This window comes from Labeo rohita, chromosome 25 (genome assembly GCF_022985175.1).
Source record: "Labeo rohita strain BAU-BD-2019 chromosome 25, IGBB_LRoh.1.0, whole genome shotgun sequence".
Classification (NCBI taxonomy): Eukaryota; Metazoa; Chordata; class Actinopteri; order Cypriniformes; family Cyprinidae; genus Labeo; species Labeo rohita.
In genome coordinates, this window is record NC_066893.1 from 6,366,352 (window position 1) to 6,387,259 (window position 20,908).

Sequence of the window (20,908 nt, forward strand, 5' to 3'; positions counted from 1 at the left end):
CTTCTAATCTGTGACCGGTGTTTTGTTTTAAACATGGGCGTTTTTCTTACACAAATGCATTGATTCACTTCAGAATGAATGGATGCCCTTTATTGGACTTCAAAATCTTAACACCCATTCACTGCCATTATAAAGCTTGGAATAGCCAGGACATTTATTAATATAACTCCAATTGTATTTGTCTGAAAGAATAAAGTCATATTGACCTAGAATAACTTGAGGGTGAGTAAATCATGGGGTAATTGTCACTTTTGGGTGAACTATCCCTTTAAGAGTTTGAGCAAGTAGAAGAGAAGAAAGAGAGTGAAGAACCACACTCCTTGACCTTATGACCTTGACTAGCCCACCTCAGGGCACTCCACATACGGGACTCTTTATGAGGGCTTTTCCGAGGAAGAACCTGTTAGTACCTGTCATAAAAGCATCCCTATATGGGGTACATAATACACATTAGCCTGGGGTAAAGGAGAAAGTAACCCATGTGGCCGACACTCCCTCCCTCTGCTGTTAACCTTCCCTTTTACAATTTCACCCCTCCCTCCCTTGGTATTTTACCCATCAGACCTCTCCGTTTGTCCTTCTGCTCTTTTTCTCTCTGTCCCACCACCTGTTCCTCCTTTTCTACACCTGCAATGTCATAAAAACAGCTATGTAAACTCGTTTTCTTTCCATGCCTTTTTCTTTTAGCTCGCACACAGCACAGCTGGAGGGTCTCCAGTCGCATCTTCATCTCATTAATGTCCTTAACACATTCCAGATCCCGTATCTGTTCCACCCATTGGGCGGCAAATGTTGTCGGCCAGTAACTGTTCTCGAAGTTCCTCAAGTGGGTCCTTGGTGGCTTACAAATCCAAATCCCCCATTGAGCTGCATTCTGATTTCGGGATGTTTTGTGCTAATTGGACACATTTGTTTTTTAGAAGTATAATAGTTTAAATATGTCAATGTCATGTACAAATGGCAAGAAAGACACTCCTAGCCATTGATTTAAAAAAAAAAAAAGTAATGCAATGAATCTGCAGGAAGCAATTTCTCCACCACTAGAGGGACAAACTGATAATGCAACCCTAATCGAACAACAACCTCCATTGACTGAACTGCTGAGACTGTAACTGCTCTCAAGAAGCAGCTCTGGCTTGCTTCCTAATAAAACTGGCATTGTGACATCTAATAAACACTAGACACACACACAGGGCAGACAGGTGGAAGCATTAATAAAAGTAGTGATGGACAGATGAAATGGTGTCGAGATGGAGGTGCAAAAACAGAGATTAAAAGAAAAGGGAAGTCCAGGATCGAGTCTTTCCCGCAAAATCACTGGCGCTGGTATATGAAGCATGCTACATTAGCCCTCCAAATCTATCACCTAAGTCATAGACACATGATTCATCGCAGCCAAGAATCTCCATTTATGAGGGATTGAATTGTGTGGGACTGTTAGAATGAACCTCTGTGCGTACAAGTACCTCAAAACCCTCTGATAGTGAGCGCGTACATATTCAAACTTTAGACAATCAGCATTACCTGTAAGTGGGGTCCAAATTGCTAAGAAGCATCTGCTTACACAGGAAAACGACTGCTTGATGTGTAAAGTGCTTATCAACAGGGATGTGACAAACGATTCTTCTGATAATTGATTAATCTAATGATAATTAGAATGATTAATCGACTAATTGTCGATTATTTCACAGATTAATCGGTATACTTTGATCGATTATTCATCTTTTGCAATTAGTTATACGTATACATGTAATTACAATTATTAAATAATTTATACAGATATACTACCATTAAAAAGTTTTGGAACAGTAAGATTTTTTATGCTTTTATAGAAGTCTGCTCACCAAGCTTGCATTAATTTGATCCAAAGTACAGCAAAAACTGTAAAACTTTGAAATATTACTTTTACTATTTAACTGTTTTCTATCTGAATATATTTTAAAATGTAATTTATTCCTGTGATTTCAAAGCTAATTTTTTTAGCATCATTACTCCAGTCACTTGATCCTGCAGAAATCATTCTAATATTCTGATTTGCTGCTCAAGATGTTGAAAACAGCTTAGGAGAATGTTTTCAGGTTTCTTTGATGCAATAAATTACATTTTAAAATATATTCAAATAGAAAGCAGTTATTTTAAATAGTACAAATATTTCCAATAAATAAATGCAGGCTTGGTGTGCAAAAGAAAATTCTTAAAAAAAAAAATTGTAAAAATCTTTTGACTGGTAGTATATATTTGCCACACAAAATTAGATGAGGGACAGAGAAACTCATATTCACCATTTAATTATCTATATGAAAAAGTAACTGAATGACATCAGTTGGCCTAACATCTCCTTTTGTAAGTCAAATGGATAGAAGAAACAAAATAAAGGTAAGTGACAAGACGCTTTATTTTCGGATAAACTATTTTATTGACAACATAACCTCTCATAAAATACCTTATATGGTTATAAACGTGACACGACTGGAGTACTGAACTGCAGAGCTTGTGCAAACATCCACATCGCTGAAATCAAATGCATTCTTAAATGCTATTTTCATACCGCTGTCAGTTTTTGTTATGTTTATTTTGTTACTGAGATGAAAGCGCTCAGCATATATTTACATATTCATCCAAACGTTTAGTTTTCTCTGAAGCGCTGTGTCTCTTCTTCTCTTGAACTGCATCCAGGTGGGCTAAATTACAGTTGTGCGCTACAGCGCCACAGTGGTCAAACCACATTATTGCAGGCTTTTACATTAGGTCATATGAGATCAAACAACTACACTGTAAAAAACAAACAAACAAAAAAAAACAATTTGTTGAGTCAACTTAAAATTATTTGTTTCCCAAGTTGTTCTAAGTGACAACTTAGATATTTAAGTTGACTAAACAAAAAAATGGTTTGTTTGATACCCAGCTGACTTAAAATTTTAAGTTGAATCAACTCAAATATCTAAGTCATTTCAAGTTGACTTAACATTTTTGAGTTGACTAAACTTAAAATTTTAAGGCAGCTGGTAAACAAATTATTTTAAGTTTATTTAACAAATTGTTTTTTCTTTTTTACAGTGTACTCATTTTTTATTGTCGACATTGTGGATAAAGTAGACTAAACATTTCCGCCCTACGTATCACTTTTTATTTCTGCCGTACACTGTAAAAAACTATTTGTTGAGTCAACTTAAAATAATTTGTAACCTGGCTGCCTTAAAATTTTAAGTCAACTCAAAAAAAGTTTATTCAACTTGAAATGTTAAATTATACTAAGTGACAACTTAGATATTTGAGTTGAATCAACTTAAAACTTTAGGGCAGCTGGGTTACTTACCCATCTGTTAAGTTTAGCAAACACAAATATCTACTTAGTACAACTTAACATTTCAAGTTGAATAAACTTATTTTAGTTGACTGAACTTAAAATTTTAAGGCAGCAGGGTATCAAATTATTTTAAGCTGACTCAACAAATTGTGTTTTTTATTTTTTTGCAGTGTATTTACACTGGTAAATCTAAAATTTGACAATTCCTCAAACAAGCTCAGTATACACTTGTGTGCATTTATGTGCTACTGAATGTTTCATATAACATATTTGGGCAACCCAGTGTCCAAATTCACTGCATAACTTTTCCTGCATCAAACCAGGTGGCTTGTTGAGAAGTGTGCAATTACTTTTCTAAGCAATCTGACTTACTATTTTCACCTGGCAGACAATGCAATGGCAAAAAATCCTATAAACATGCAATCAAAGAGTGATTTGAGAAAAACCTAGTGGAAAAGTCTTAGGACTGGGCTTGTTTTTACTTGTAAGCACCACAGAAGACCCTAGTAACCACTCCAAAATATTGAAAATGTAGTTTTAATTACTCCAAATTTCCTAACTCTACAGCTCCTGACATTTATAGACATGAGACATTGTTTAATCCCTTTTACCAGCCTTTGATTCCTTGTGGGAACCGAATCAAAGTGGTGGTTTGCTATGCATCAAGGGACATTTTCAAAGATTTGGTCCACACGCACACACACCCTCTGCTTCCTCACGAACTGTGTGAATGTTTATGAATGAGAGCTGCTCTAGGGTGTGTACAGGATTTGCCAAAATGGCTATGTGGTGCACATTTGTTTCATTTGGTGTGCGCCGGTGTTTACACAGACATAAACAAAGACAGCCAGCCGGAAGCGCTCAGCATAGATGTGCCTGACCTCTTTCGCCAGCTAACTGTGCCACTATAAGGCATGTGTTAGCCACTTCAGCCATACTGGTGCCAGTGTGTGTGGTATTGATGCTGAGGAGATGGTGGGAAGTCCAAAAAAATGTGCAGTGTCTCTGTCACAGCCAGCTGTCTGATACTTATCAGCACCGGCAACATCAAGAAGACCACATACATAGTGTGCATCAGATAAACCGAAAGTGTTTATCTAAACTAGACACACTCCATTTGTTTTTGACAAACAATATACACAAGTTCTTGTCCACAATTTGAGAAAGATATGCAAATAAAAACTGACGACACAGCACTATTATAATATTGTGAAAGGCTTTTTTTGATGCTGAAGGTCAGGAATGTGATGTGGGCTTCTGGATCGTAGACAGATTTTCCAAGCACTTTATAGTGCCTTAAAATTAACCATAGAAAGAAATGGTGCCATTTCGAACGAATCACTCCTGAAAAAGCCGTTTGAACCTGTGATGCTCACTTTGACCCAGCAAACATGCATGTTTGAGGGACAAATACTGCAGCGTCTGGACGTACCCATGGGGAATGTGACATTGGGGCCTGACTATAGCAGCTGGGCTCCAGGCAGCGCTGACAGGTTAAAACAGTGCCACAGTGGTTTCCCCAGACATCGAAGAATTGCCCTGGTGGCAAAGACAAGGCCAGATTCAGGTCACTGAGCTAGACAGAGGCACTACAATGGATGCAAGTGTGGATGCATGCAAGACAGGGACATGAACTTTGTTCTGAACCCTAGTGACCAACCTCGTTTTTTTTTATTGTCTATATAGCCAGCTTACTAAAAGAAACCTTTGATGCAACTGATTTGAAACAGTTTACATTAGCAGCAAGGGATATGCATGTCTTTCTTTCTTCAGTCGAAAAGAAATGAAAGGATTAGTTCACTTTTAGAACAAAAATTTACATAATGTACTCACCCCCTTGTCATCCAAGATGTTCATGTCTTTCTTTCTTTAGTCGTGAAGAAATTATGTTTTTCGAGGAAAACATTTCAGTAATATTCTTCATATAGTGGACTTCTATGGTGCCTGTGAATTTGAACTTCCAAAATGTAGTTTAAATGCGGCTTCAAAGGACTCTAAACGATCCCAGGCGAGGAAAAAGGGTCTTATCTAGTGAAACGATCGGTTATTTTTAAAAAAAACGACAATTTATACACTTTTTAACCACAAATGCTCATCTTTTCTAGCTCTGTGATGCGCATGCACACTCTGTGCACTCCGGTTCAAGACAGTTAAGGTATGTCGAGAACTCCCATCTCACTTCCTCCTCCAACTTCGAAATCAGCGCTGTTTTACCTTTTTTTGTAAAGGGTGTTTGACCTTCTTTGCACGTTTACTTTGTAAACACTGGGTCGGTACTTCTACAGCAATGTCGAACGATTTCTAAGTTGGAGAATAAAATGAGATGGGATTTCGAAAAACTCCCATTTGGCAACACTGGCAAACAGGTATACAGACGGCAAGACACAAGAGTATTCCACGAACAGGCCAGGGTCGATCAACGGCGAACGTAATCCAAGGGGAGAGGCGAATGTGTAATCCAAACAGGCAGGCTTGAGTCCATACAAGGGGCGAACAGAGTCCGTGACAACGAGACAAAGGGTAAATCCACGACGGGCAACAATCCAATATAACAATGCAAGGATCAAGACACGAATGACAAAACTAGATCACAAGTAAACTAGACATTGAAACTAGGATAGGGCTCCGCAATGCAGCTAACACAAGACGAGTGCTAAACACTGTACAATACTCGACCCAGAATAGTGGGATGGGCCTCGTATTTATGCTGTTCATGATTGGCTGCAGCTGTGAGCACGGTGAGTGAGGTGGAGTGTGGGAAAGGTAGTCCGGGGTGTAATGGCAAGGCGACCTTTGGTGGCGAGTGGACCGAAGATCAGGACCAGACTCATGACCAGGGCGATTTTGAAGTTGGAGGAGAAAATGAAATGGGAGTTTTTCAACATACCTTAACTGTATTGAATTGGAGTGCACAAAGTACGCATGTGCATCACAGAGCTAGACAAAACGAGCATTTGAGGTTAAAATGTATATAAATTGTATTTATTTATTTTTTTAAGAAAATAACCAATCGTTTCACTAGATCAGACCCTTCTTCCTCGGCTGGGATTGTGTAGAGCCCTTTGAAACTTCATTTAAATTGCACAACTCGCGGGCACCATTGAGGTCCACTATATGGAGAAAATTCCTGAAATGTTTTTCCCAAAAAAATCATTTCTTTACAACTGAAGAAAGAAAGGTATGAACATCTCGGATGACAAGGGGGTAAGTAAATTATCTGTACATTTTTGTTCTGGAAGTGAACTTCTTAAAGGTTTTGAGTAAAACATTCCACATTTCTCCATATAATAAACTTCAATGGGGATCAGCAGGTTGAAGGTCCAAATTGCAGTTTCAGTTGCAGTTTTGAAACAATTACATACTTTTTAACCACAAATGCTCATCTTGCATTGGATCTGCGATGCACAAATGTGGCTTCCCACAACGTGATCACGTGCGGTTAGTTCTTTGTCTGTGTACTCTGGTTCAAAAACTCTATCTAATTTTCTCCCCCAACTTCAAAATTGTCCAAAATTGTTGTTTTACCTTTTTTGTAAAGGGCGTTTCTTTGCATGTTCGCTTTGTAAACACTGGGTCAGTACTTCTGCTTACATCACACGCGAACTTTCCAACGTGATTACTTAATGCGTGAAGTCCAGCTAGTGCAAGACAAGCATTTGTGGTTAAAAAGTACATAAATTTGTATTTTTTTTTAGAAAATGACATTGTTTTGCTAGATAAGACCCTAATTCCTTGACTGGGATCATGTCCTTTGAATCTGCTCCACTGTATGGAGAAAAATCCTGGAATGTTTTCCTCAAAAACCTTCATTTTCGATTGAAGAAAGAAAGACATGAACATGACATGTGGGAGAGTAAATTATCAGTAAATTTTAATTCGGATGTGAACTAATCCTTTAATAGCTACTAAATAGTGCCCTTTGTTAAGGGACCTTTTACTTTCTTTTGGCATAACCAAAAACCACAAAAGATTGACAGGTGATTTTAACAGCTACTGATTAGGGTTATTACTGAATAAATGAATAGAAAAAAAGTTTTATCGCATGTAAAATCCATTATAGGGTTGATAAGCTAACAAGTCCAGCACAAAAGATAAAGCACGCCAATACTGGATGAAATAATGCACTTTTAAATGACTATTTTCTATTATTATTGAATAGAGTCATTCAGTAATAACCCTATTCAGTGGCTATTACAATCAACCGCAGTCTCTTAACTGAGAGCCCTCTCTTAAGGGCTCTTCCAAAAAGCTACTGCTGAAATACAGATGATGGTCATTTTGAAATCGTACATGGGATTTTAAAACACTTAATTATACAGACTATCACTGGACAATATTACTCATTTTTCTTTTTTTTTTTCTTTTTTTTTTTTCTACAAAGGCACAGTGTGCAACCTGAAATAAGCAAGGCTTTGTGATACTTATTTTTATATGAAATTTGGGATTCCTTACACACAAAGGATGCATGACAGACAGAGAGAGATAAAAAGTAGCACAAAGTATGCCAACGATTTTTTAGACTAAATATAAATATACGCTTATGCAATCTAACAAACAAGTGTTCTCCAAGAAATACGAAGGAATGTGTAAACAAATCATTGAATACTGAATTAAGTGTTTGCACAGTCTGTACAAACACACACACACACACAAACACACACATCCATTCAAGCTAAATCACATTCCTCTGCAGTGTGAGGTGTTGGGTTCAGTACAGTAGAGCAGTATAAGACATAACACATCGCACAAGGAAATACTGATCAGCTATTTAAGTGTCTTTCTCAAGAGCACAAGAGTAAGAACTCATAGATGTACCTGAACCTTTAATCTTCCAGATACCAGTTCAGACCCATGACACATATTTATTTAAGCCAATCAGATCTGCTCATCGACCATTTCCACAGGCCTGCTGGTCTTCAACAAAACCCGCCCCCCCCCCTCCCCAAGGCAAGACACAACTGAGTCCTCAAAAGAGCTTGTGGTGGTTTTCTCCTTTAAATAGAGCATGACATCAGCTTTGGGCAGGTCAGCTGTCTGCCTGAGCAAAACAAATGTGTCTAAACAATGCCACATCTGGAGATGGAGAAGGGTGATTGAGAGAGAGAAAGAGCGAGAGTGAGAGTGAGTGAAGAAAGAGAATGGAAAAGAAAAACAGGGGGAGGGAGAGAAAGTAGAGGAGGAATGTGGCGGAAGAGAGTGGAAATGAAAAAAGGGGAAGCAGCCAGCTGTTTTGGACAAGTGCCAGTGTGTCTGGGGATGTGCGACGCTCTAATTTACGGGAGATTCCCTCAAACGGGCCTTTCTGAGCATTTAAACCCCCAGCCATGTGCCTGAGAGAAAGAAATAGCATCTTGTCTACCCCACTCTCTTAGTCACCATTAAAACACTGCAAACACTAACACACACGATTGAATGGCCTCAAACGGTTCAGATTTTGACATCCAACTAAGCTGGTACTTCTACTCACACTTCATTTATCTGTCTAAATAAATAATGTAACCCACGTCTGATCTTTAAGACAAACTAATCTGTTTGGAAACAAAACAAAACAGTTTTCTGAAGCTTAACCTCACATCATGAGTTGCTAGCAGGTTTTGCATGGCATTGCTAGATGGATGCGAGTGGTTACTTACTGGCCCAAATCAAAAGAACTCATTTTCAGTCTATATTTACTGTTTCATTGTCTGGCGTAAATACGTAAAATTTGAGGTTCATTCAAATCCTTAAAGGGACAGTTCACCCAAAATGAAAATTACCTCATGAGCCATTATTGGTGTATATGACTTTCTTCTTTCAGATGAATAAAATCAGAGTTATATTAAAAAATGTCCTGGCTCTTTTAAGCTTTATAATGGCAGTGAATGGGTGTTAAGATTTTGAAGTCCAAAAAAGTGCATTCATCAAAAAAAAAGTGCTCCACATGGCTCCTTGGAAATAATAAAGGCCTTCTGAAGTGAATCGATGTGTTTGTGTGAGAAAAATATTCATATTTAAAACGTTATAAACTGTAATTTCTAGCTTCTGCTAACTGTCGTATGCACATTCACAAGAGAGTGGCGTTCCAGCGGATGAAGTAGGATACAGGCATAGCGTAAACCCTTGTTTTGTACCAATTTGTGACCAGTGTTTTGTCTTGGACTCTCTTATTCGCTTATGTGTTCATAATTTCTCACCATAGCTTATGCCACTCTCTCATGAATGCACATATGACAGTTGGTGGAACCTAGAGATTAAAGTTTATAAAGTTATAAATATGAATATTTTTCTTACAAAAAAGGACTGCATTAACACCCCGGAGCAGTGTGGAGCACTTTTTATGATGGATGGATGCACTTTATAGGTCTTCAAAATCTCAACACCCATTCACTGCCATTATAAAGCTTGGAGGAGTCAGGACATATTTTAATATAACTCCGATTGCATTTGTCTGTAGGAAGAAATTCATATACACCTAGGATGGCTTGAGGGTAAGTAAATAAAGGGTTAATCTTCATTTTTCACTACCAGTTCATTACAAATAAGTCATTAAGCTGACACATTTTTTCAAAACAGTCTACTCTGATGTAAAAAAACAAGCTGTATGTTTTTATTTCTGCTTGATTTTGTAAGTAGGCATGTTTCTGTGTGAGAAAGAAAGACTGAATTGTGCATTTATGTGTGCTTTGCTTTATGTGCGTGTATAATAGCCGGTAAGTGTTGTACTAAACATAAATGATCTGCAAACGTACCAGGAATCTTTGGCATAATTGAGCGAAACTAAGTAGTACCTCAGCTTTCACACTTCCACACACAAACACAGTTAGCAAGAGGGCCAAATCCCTAAACTGTCATTTCATCATGAGCACTCTACTCTAAACACACGTCCCTGATTACAATGCCCTGTTAAACATTTGGAAAGCACATTTTCCCCAGAGCTTTTCTACAATGCAGCTATGCTCTGCCATATATCCCCTGTCACAACAAATACGCTTGCCAAAGTCATCTACAAAACAAAATACACTTCATAGGCCTATATCAAGACTCAGTCAACTTCAAACACTCATCCAAATAACACACCACACTTCATCAGGAAATTAAAATTGCACTGTATCTCTGACATTTATCCATACTCAGCAAAACTTACTTAAAGAACTGACAAACATAACATGGAGTGCCGCAAGGCTCTGTATTGGGTCCTCTGTTGTTATTACTGCAAGAATGATTTGAGGAAACTTACTTTTACTACAGTCCATATAGAGCTACAGCAGGAGAGATGAACTGTTTAATTTGTTGTGTTGAAGCAAAAATACTGCCTTTTTGCAACAAAATTCTAATTCCTGCTTTATATGTGGAATTAGATCTACTGGTGATACAACTGTTCCAAAACAACTCTTTAATTTTCCCAGTGTGAGGTTTTCAGACTTGCACCAATAATGCAAATATGGACCGGTACATGGAAAAATATTCGAAGTGATTTTTAAAATTGATTAAATTAGCTTGGAATTTGACTGAGAAGCAGGTTTGTAAATAAAACTTACTTAAGATTCTGAAGAAGCCGTCAATAGAAAAGTAAATCTGATTGTTCAACCGTAAGCATGAGCAATTGTTATGATAATGCTTGCCTTCAAGACACAAAAAAAAATGCACAAATAGTTTCTTAGGAAGGTTTACTAATCACATTAAATCAAGACTCAAGGTTTTATAGGGCTCACCACTTGCGTTAATAGAGGATAAAATACTATTAGAGCCTAATGTTTTCCAAATTCTAATAGGGAGCATGCTATTTTTATTTGTTTTAGGGGAATGATGCATTGGTAACTGCTGATCTCCTGAGCAGTTAAAGTTAAGAGCTCTGCTGCTGATTCCATTACAGCTCCAAGTCTGCATGTGCGTGATGTGTTTGTATGTGTTTGCACGTGCGCACATTCAATGGCTTCAGGAATCCCCGCTGGAGAGGGTTAGAGTTACACACCGTCAGGCATTGGTCAAAAGGTCAGACTGGATTGTTACGCCCCCCAACCGTAGACCCCCAGTAACAGTGTTAACAAGGAATGTGTGAAACAAACAATCATATGCACCAGGAATACAGAAACAGGTCCCCCTGTTGTTTTGTTTGGGACGGCACTCTGGTTAGATTTCCACAAAACAGAGGTGATAAAACGGGAACGGGAGACAAAGAACCTCTGTTGGATGCAGCCCAAGAGACTGCTTGGCATTTTGCAGTTGAGATACCGCAAATCCCATATAAGCCTATGCAAGACGCTGGACCGTGTCTGGACAGGCTGGATTGACACTGCACTTCAGTGGCTTGGTCTTTGGGGCCACTGGGACGTCGGAAGTACTTGATGGTGTGGATGGGCGGATTGACTCCAGAAAGATTTTACTACAGCTTTTACTGGTATCTAGTGGGGCTTAGTAACCAAATACCACTTCCTTTGCTGCACTGTCCAGGACAGGAACTTCTCGACGGAGACACATTATCCAGACTACAGTGAGATGCTCTCAGCTGCTGTCAGTAAGACAGTTAGACAGGCGACACAGAGACACCCTCGGTCCTTACGTCCCTTTACCTCTGCGTCTGCGTCTACCAAAACTCTACCAGCCAAACATAACCATGAAAGTCTCCCTCTCTCTCTCTCCATCTCCACTGCCAGCTCTGGAAAGTTCATTTGTGACAGTAGGTCCGTCTCCTTCGCTCAGCACGTGTTTTTTCAATTAGCCGAGGCTCCCGTTCACTATTCAGAAGAACATTTGGGAAACCATAATTCTCATGGCCCTGCGCAAAAACTAATGGAAACTCACTTAAGATTTTTCCGGGGGAGGTTTCAAAAAGAGCCATTACCCCAAGAGGGGAGCGAGGGGTTTGTTGTATTCATCCCAGGGATGAATTGGCCAGAAGATTAGACGGACGAACGGATGGGTGGAGTGATGGACAGATGGAGACGGAGAGGTCAGACTTGCCTTTCTGAGGTAAGGACTGACGGATGGACGGACAGAGGTAAGCGAGTGCACGGATGGAGAGATTTTCCTCAGAATGCGGATGAAAGCTGGCCGGTCCGGATCTGGAGCGGGCCGCAGGGAGAAGGGACATGTCCAGAGGACTCAGATCAAAGGAGAGAGGCGGCTGAGAGACAGATGACGGACTGTCCCCTCCCCTCCATCCCTGAGTCTCTATTTACACAGATGAGTTTGAATAGCCTTCAGCAAGATTCTAGCCATCAGCACAGCAAACAAACACACGCTCTAATATAAACATGCTAGCGCAAATTCATTCACACACACCTGACGGCATATCAGTATTTACAATGTTTACATGTGCACATGTGTGTGTATACACACAGACAGTCAGACTAAGATGTACTCTGCTCTACATACCAAGTACACACAAGCTGAAACTTCTCCTAGCACAAAAAGTATCACAACAAAACTTTGACATAGTCGAAAAAGTGCATATTTTGAGTGCGCACGTCTAATAATGTGTGTCACTGTGTGAGGACACAGACCCCCCATGCTGACAGCCAGACAGTCAGACAGCCAGACAGACAAATGCCTACTCTCCATAATAACATTAACATTGGCATTAGAATGACAGCAGTGGCTCTTACCTACATGTTTGTGAAGTCTGGGGAAGTGAGAGGTTCATATCTGCCGCTGCAGTTCCTGTGCTGCACGTTTAGACCCAGAGGAGAGAGAGAGACAGAAAGAGAGAGAGAGAAAAAGAAAGAGAGAGAGAGAGAGAGTGCAACGGAGCAGCGCAGCCCCCAGTCCCGGCACTCCAGTTCTACGTTCTGAGGATGAAAAGAGAAGTCTTCATTACCAGCTGGAGACCACGCCTCCTCTTCCCTCCCCGCCGCTTCCCTCTCCCTCCCAGCCAGTAGCAGGACGCAAAGTTTGTCCCAGCCAAGAGAAGGCCAGCGATCTGCCAAAGCAAACCTTCAACCACAACCGACTGCCAGTACAGTGAAAGAGAAGGCTATGACAGATCTAGTCGAAGGCAGCACAATAAAGGGGCCAGATGCACTTTTTGATCAGTGTTGTTGAACTCATTTTAATTAAGGCTTGCTGGAGGAAACGGCACATCAAACGGACCGTCGGTTTATGGGAAGGCACGGCTCGGAGCGCGTACGCAGTTGCGCGTGTGCCAACGTCCATGCAGCGCCGGTGCAAAAAAAGAGGATATTTTGCATTACTTATGAGTCAACTTTGAGTTTCCCCTCTCCCTCTTGTCATCTGTCTCGCGCTTTCCGTCGCTGCCAAAGCGAATGTTATCCATGGCAGTCAAGAAAATCACTCTTTTTAGGAGAGCTGCATGCCGTCTGTAATTATAAGTGGGGTTGGGCATGAAGTCTGCCTACAATCCAGGCTCCGATGCCACAACACACACACACACACACGCCCTAATGGGAGCGTGAGCCAAACCAGGCCAGTGTGCTCACACTCCTCCACTCTGAGGCACAGCATGACAGTTCAGACTATATTTTTAGCATATCCAAAAGCTTTTTTATCATACTAAAATTTCATGGGAAAAATTAGGTTTGCCTTGAGAAGACATAAACAATGACAGCATTCATGGCAAAGTGGACGAAAAAAACAAAAAAACAGCATTTAGTACTGTTTTCCCACTTATTTCTTCGTGCATGCATTGCAGAGCTATTATAAAGTGGGTGTTTGAACTTCTGGGATTATCCTAATTAAGTCACCGTTATGTAAATGAAGTCTGGGGTTGAAATAAAAAAGCAAATGTGTCAGTGCTGCGGCCGTGCCTGCAAATTGCTCTTTTCGTCCTAAATGCATGCAACTGTTTGTTTGCGTTGCTGTCAAGGAAACTGAACTTTTACGAACAGAAGCGAGACATGAATTCAGAGCCAATATGAAGGGAGAGATATAATTATGATTTATGCTGTGTTTTATTATATGAAAGATTTATCAGTGTTTTGTTTATAGTTGTGGCGGGGAAACACATACTGTGAAAGACGAACAAGAGCCAGGGTGGCAGGCAGTCGAATTTGTCAGGAAAAAACTTAATTTCACTAAGCTAAAGCATAATAAACACAAGAATTAAAAGAATAGGAAGGAAATGAAGTAAGCTTAAAGTGGAATGCTACTGTACTGTACTCTCATGACTGTACTGCATGCAATACTGCATGCAATTTCTCTTCTCACCACAAGAGGACCCCTTGAGCAACTTATGCATTTATAATCCTGTAAGAAAGTCTTTCAGTCAAACTGTTTGCATTGCAAGTTACAGAATTGGCAGTGAAATGTAAAACAAACCAAATAAACAAGAAGATTAAAGACATGAATACCAAACTGTCTCTCCCACTCTGTCTTGACCAAACAACAACAAAAACAACAAAAAGACTATGTAGGGCACAGCAGACCTGAAAACCCTATACAGACATTTATGACCCTGGACCACAGACTAGTCTTAAGTAGCACGGATATATTTGTAGCAATAGCCAAAAATACACTGTATGGGTCCAAATTATCAATTTTTCTTTTATGCCAAAAATCATTAGGATGAAGATATTTTGTAAATTTCCTATCGTAAATATATCAAAACTTAATTTTTGATTGGTAAAATCCATTGCTAAGAACTTCATTTGGACAACTTTAAAGATGACTTTCTCAGAATTTTGATTTTTTTAGCACCTTCAGATTGCAGATGTTCAAACAGTTGTATCTCTGCCAAATATTGTCCTATCCTAACAAACAATACATGAATCTTATTTATTCAGATTTTAGATGATGTATAAATCTCAGTTTCAAAAAACTGACCCTTATGACTGGTTTTGTGGTTCATGGTCACATTTATGTCTCAAGCAACGTAATAATGTCTTATATGTAAGTGTATAAATGTATAAGATTCTGGCTCAAACATTTGTATCTTCATTATGAAATTTGGTCTTTAAATTAATAGCCCTGATTTTGTTTGAATTTGCTTTTTTTGAGCATAAAACTACACATGAGAGCTGGAGTGATGCTAAGTTTTTATGAAAGAGACGGATGCAGACAGTAACTCTAATGGCTGATTTATGCAGTTATAAACTGTGATTGAAAGGAATTGTGACATTTTCCCTCTAACGCCACTGACTTTTAAGAGAATGATGATTTGACCATGTGTGCTGCAGCATTGACTCATGCCAGACCGCTAGCAAAAAACACAAAGAAGTACTAAAGTCCTGCGAGGCTCACGTGTGACAAATATCTCAGCCATCAACACATTTGGAGTCGCTATCAGCTGCAGCTGTTGGGGCAGCTCTTCAAACAAGGGTAAGTGTGTGAGTCATGTGACTGATTTCCTGTGTGTTTTTCTGGAAGGTGTGTCTTCTAAAGTGCATATAAACAGATAATAGTGAGTTATGGATGGCGCTGGAGGCATTTAGAGGTTAGACTGTTACGATAGCCTGCTATGCCTTGAGGAAAGCCATAACTAAAGCTGTCGATTTTGAAGGGTTTCACAGTCAAGAAAGCCACTGGCCAGTTTCACCCACTAATTTCTGAACTCTGATGCTCAAGGACACTCAATGGGTGGGATAAGGCATGCAAAAGTGTGAAAGATTTGGGTAGTTGCATCAAAAACAGATTTAAAATATGATTTAGCTCACACTTTTATTCATGTAACCATGTAGTGCGAATTGAAGTCAGGTTGGACTTATAAACAGCTGTGAGCTTTAACCGCTAGCCTTCACCAAGACCGGTTATTAGCTTAAAATAAATAAGGGATAGAGAGATGCACTTATTTGACCTGGTCTTGACTGTAGTGAATTCTAACCGCAACTTGACTAGCAACTAAAAATAGTGAAAATTGCTGTGCATCACATCACAGGACTAGCAAAAGCTGCGTCACCAACGCTGAACACTGAGTGCCATATTGGAGCAAATTTGGCATGGTTTCTCACAAAAAAGCTATGAAAATCTTTTAAATATTCAAGCCAGGCACACACTGTACAGTTTTTACAGTCCTCTATGATTGTTGCTTGTACAATATGATTCCAGTTAGACAAATTCAGTACATCTGGATTACAGTCATACTACACGCATTTATACTTTATGTGATCCTGGACCACAAAACCAGTCGTAAGTAGCATGGGTAATATTTGTAACAATAGCCAACAATACATTGTATGGGTCAAAATGATCAATGTTTCTTTTAAGCCAAAACTCATTAGGATATTAAGTAAAGATCATGCTCCATGAAGACATTTTGTAAATTTCCATTTTCGTAATATGCATTTTATAATTTTTGATTAGTAATATGCATTGCTAATAATGTAATTTGGACAACTCGGTTTTTTTTTGCAACCTCAAATTCCAGATTTTCAAATTGTTGTATCTCGGTCAAATATTGTCCTATCCTAACAAACATACATCAATGGAAAGCTTATTTATTCAACTTTTAGATGATGTATAAATCTGAGTTTCCAAAAATTGACCCTTATGACTGGTTTTGTTGTTCCAGAGTCACAAAAATTCTGATTTCTTGATTCTAATCGATTCATATTTTTACAAAACAATATAGATCCTTACATCCCAAGAATCGATTAGTCTAGCCTGTTTTCAGTTAATGAATAAAACATTGTAGTGTGCATCCCATCCCACAAATAGCAATAAGCTTTGTGCTTTCTTACTTTTGTTATGAAATAAAGCTGCAAAATTCAAATTCTGTCTATTTTATTACAGTATTCAAACAGTAAATGCCATTTTGTCACTGTTTAATGTGAAGTGACGAATCGCTGCAGCGTCTCAGTTTAAGAGAAGCAGTGTGAACTGATCATTTTCTCAGCTTTAATACTAGTTCAGTATGAAATAAACATGAATTAACATCCGAAGGTTTGTTAAAAGAAAGAGTACAACTTTCAGAGGAACTTTTCCATATCCTGACTCGTGTAATCGCTCAGTGTTTTAACCATGCAAAGACGCCAATATAACAGCTTGTAAACAATATGTCACAAAACGTCATATTTACCTCAGAAAAAAAACATATTCACTGATTATAAACTCGTTAGTCAGCTAGGAATATGAACTCTTGAGAGGAGCATTTCACTAAATGTATGCACCATATAACATATTCATTATTATTATTATTGTTTTTGTTTTTTTTTTTTTTTTTTTTTTTTTTACAGTTTTTCAATTTATGCATGAATAAATCAGTCAAGTTTTAATGACAGCCACCATTTAAATGTTTATATTTCCAAAAAACTAATTGGAGTACAAATATAATTATGTAATTGTAATTTTTTTAAATAAGTGTTTTATACAAATCAGTTCATTTTAACTTTTAAAATTATAGTATTGTAGTAAATACTGACTCTCGTTTATTTTACAGCATTAGTTGAGAGGTATTTTTTTCCTGATATATATCCAAAATAATCGATTTCGAATTGATCGAAAATTTGTCAAAACCCAACCCTAATATAAAGGTTACTTTTTTAGCAGTCAAAAAGTAATTACTCATTTTAAAAAAGTACCTATTAAGTACCTAAGCAGCCTAATGGTGTACGCACACCATAAGCGAATAAAATTTTTTGCTCAAGTAGATTACATACAAATCAATGCAAAGATGCAAACAGGGATGCGATTTCCGCAAACGCGCAATGTACGCTTTAAAACGGGTGAAAGCTAGTGGTTAAAGCTCACAGAGTTCACTGAGAAACTATGTAAACAGCTGTCATTATCGCAAACAATTTCTTTCAATTTCATAATCACGCAATAATATCATCCGCTATTTTTTGGTGTAACCCATCAGTGAACTACAGCTCTGTGTAGTAAACGCTACTCCATCTGAAAGCAGTTGATGGAGATTTACTGCTGATAACAGAACTGACAAAATGCACATGGAAATTGCATTCGATTAATCGTGCAGCCCTAGTGCACACACATTTTGCTCTACAACAAAACAAATGTTTCATGATCCCTGAATTTTGTCTTGGTCAACAATAACTTTAATAACTACAGTTTGAACCTGGATTTGGCAAGGTATCCTAAGTGTGGCACTCACATACCAAAACAAAAGGTGTTGCTAGGCTTCTTGGAAGAATGCAGCACATTACTTGCTTACCCTTAGAATTGCCTTAGTCTTCCAGGCTTGGAAAGTAAACAAAAGCTGTTGGAGATCCCAACAAGCAAACCTACAGCCAGTGTCAATAGTAGGTACATCTGCTTTGCAAGGAAGGAAAATGTGGCTCTGATATTTGCCCTCCAAACAAATCTGATCTAGGTTGTCAGTACTCTCAAATCAATGCAAGTTGTAACCAGTATAATGTCAGGAGAAAAGAATCTGTCTCAGAAGGCCATTACTCACTGCACGGACAACTCTAACGGGACAGCCATGACATCACCAGAGACACCCTGATGTGAGAGAGAGATTACGAGCATGGCCACTCAAGATCTTCTGCAGATACCAATCTGGGGCCTCAGATATTCCTATAGAAGCTACAGTGTAAAATGGGCTTTTACAAGTATAAGAAGAGTTGAGCTCATCTTGACAGCCTTACACTGCCTGCCTATAAAAGCTTGTATAAACGACACAACTTAACAAAACTCTAATAACCTAGTCTCAAAACATCCAAGAGATCTCTCAACGCATTATTGTCCATAACATTATCTGCGCCAACAGGATCCGTGTCTATAACTAGTTCCAAGAACAAATTATGGCTGACAAACAATGTGCAGAACTCAGACACACTCTTAAAAATTTAAGCCAAAATGAATAACTTTTCATGCATTTGGTTAATGTGACTCTTACACAACTGCAATTACTCTGAACAGCTGTTTTGGTATCCAAAGGAACAAACTGTCTGCCTGACCCTTACTCAAGTTTGTTAACCATGTTATGGTGGGTTGCTATGGTCTCAGGGAGTCGCCCCCTGCCTCAAATATTTGCCGGCCTGACATAATTAGGTCTGCTGGAGTTGTCCTGGTACACGGCTGGAGACCCAAACTAATTAATTGTCTTGCAGTGTAATTACCTAAACATCTCACCACATCTCCTCCCATCCCTCTGGGGAACTTGCCCTTGAGGTCTCTCCAGCCTCACACAGCTGCCTGCGACAGTAACATCAAGCGTGTTTGAGTTTACTTCTTGATGCCAGCACCCCACACATGGACTAGCTAGTTCACTCAATACTCCCTCCATCTCCAGCTACCAAACCTCAAAAAATAGAGTGAATAGCAAATGGCCCGACAAAGTTATTCATACAATGAACTCTAAATAAACCCCAAAACCATCATTTTATCACCAGTGACTTTTCTCCTTAAACTAGCTATAATGAAAATGGAACAAATACTCAACTTATGATTGAACTGAACTACATCTGTCCTTGTTCATTTTGAATTATTCTTATTATGGAAACATGTCAATTTTGCTAAAACTCCCATATATCACAAAAATGTTTTTACGCTGGCATGAGGTGATTTTTCAGGCAATTTGAAAAAGGAATATTTCGGCAAAACTGCAATGGAAACCGTTTTTACGCATTTACAGCTTACCAGGTGTACTTGAAAGTCACATGATCATTCTTTATTGTACTATAACCTTCAAGAAACACCTCATACGTGGCTGCTCTCAAATATAAGGGGTTTTCCTTTCCCAGCACATTTCATAAGTGACCCACAAGCGACTCTCTGTGCTTCTTCGCTAAAGATACACGCCTACGTCTCTATTAAAAATAATAGCTAGTGCGGTGGCTTAGTTATATTGTGAAGGAAGGAGAAGAAAAATGACGTTTTAGTCACATAACATCAGCTAATGGAAACGCCATCGTTTTTTTTAATCAACATTTCTAAAAGATTGCAAGTTTTTGTGCAAATTTGTAACAACTACTCTTGCCAATACTTGTGTTTATACCAGCCGTGCCAAAAAGCGTTTCAAAAGCATCCCAGAAGTGGCTCTGTGCGCTGCTTCACTAAAGATACACGTCTACGTCTCCTTCAATGAAAAATAATGGGTAGTACGGTGGTTGCGCTACATTGTAAACCTACTAACATCTAACATGCAAGAGGAAATAAGTGTATTTAGTTGCACAACATCAGTTAGTGGAAATGCTGTTGTTTTGCGATTTTTTTCTGCATTTATAAAATATCGCAAAAGTTTTGTGCAAATTTGTAACGACCACCAGAGCTGATTGCAACCACTCTAGTCAATGCTTATAGTGTTTATAGCAGCCGTGCCGTGGCACATCTCAAAAGCGTCCCAGAAGTGGCTCTTCACGCTGCTCCGCTTATGTCTATGTCTTACGCCTATGTCTTCTCTGCTTAAAATTATGGCTTGTGCGGTGGCTGTGCTATATTGTAAACCTACCAACATCTGTCGACATGACTTATCACGAGAGGAAAAAAAAATCATGTTTTAGTCGCATATCATCAGTTAATGGAAACGCTGTGGTTTCGCAATTGTTTTTTAATCGACAGTTATAAAAATATTGCAAACGGCCACTGAAGCTGATTGTGGCCACTCTAGTCAATGCTTATAGTGTTTATACGAGCCGCGCTGCGGGATGTTTCAAATGCGTCCCAGAAAAAAAAAAACATGCCGACGTCTATTTAAATTAAAAATAATGGCTAGTGCATTGGCTGTGATATCCGTAAACCTACCAACATCGTTCGACAAAAATAAGTACC

General features: G+C 38.8%; 1 protein-coding gene across 8 annotated transcripts in view; it reads right to left on the reverse strand.

Annotated features, from left to right (window-relative positions):
- LOC127156969 (zinc finger protein 469) overlaps positions 1 to 20,908 on the reverse strand; it is a 396,695-nt gene that overhangs the window by 46,625 nt on the left and 329,162 nt on the right. For 6 of the 8 annotated variants that reach the window (XM_051100150.1, XM_051100145.1, XM_051100149.1 and 3 more), the window contains one exon: positions 12,892 to 13,074. The exons of 1 other annotated variant lie outside the window; for it this stretch is intronic. The gene's annotated coding sequence lies outside the window, so the exon portion shown is untranslated. The remainder of the gene's footprint in view (positions 1 to 12,891; positions 13,075 to 20,908) is intronic. One more of the 8 variants, XM_051100147.1, reaches the window with a different exon arrangement.